This window comes from Cebus imitator, unplaced genomic scaffold (assembly GCF_001604975.1).
Source record: "Cebus imitator isolate Cc_AM_T3 unplaced genomic scaffold, Cebus_imitator-1.0 Scaffold416, whole genome shotgun sequence".
NCBI lineage: Eukaryota > Metazoa > Chordata > Mammalia > Primates > Cebidae > Cebus > Cebus imitator.
Genome location: NW_016107731.1, coordinates 1,045,843 through 1,046,385, shown reverse-complemented (window position 1 = coordinate 1,046,385; position 543 = coordinate 1,045,843).

Here is a 543-nt window from a genome sequence, read left to right as displayed (position 1 = left end):
ATCATTCTCAGCAAACTGACAGAGGAGCAGAAGATCAAACACCGCATGTTCTCACTCATAGGCGGGTGTTGAACGATGAGAGCACATGGACAAAGGGAGGGGAGCACTACACACTGTGTTCTTTACCTAGGCAAAAATTATTTAAATAACAGGAACAAAAGCACAATCCATAGAGTAAAAAATTGATAAACTGGACTTTGTCAATATTAAAAACTTCTGTACCTCAGAAGGCACTTTTAAGAGAATGAAGATACAGACTACATGCTGGGAGACAATATTTGCCAATCATGTACCTTGTAAAAAAGTTTTCTTCTCTATATACAAAGAACAGTTAAATAATAGAACAATCCAATTAAAAATGGACAAAAGATTGGAACAGATATGTCACTAGAGAAGATAAGCAAATAGCAAATATGCACATATAAAATATGCTCAACATCATAATTCATTAGGGAAATGCATACTTAAACTGTAATTTGATACCACTATGTACTTTTAGAATGGTTAGAATTTAAAGACTGACCGTCACGAGAATTGGCAAAG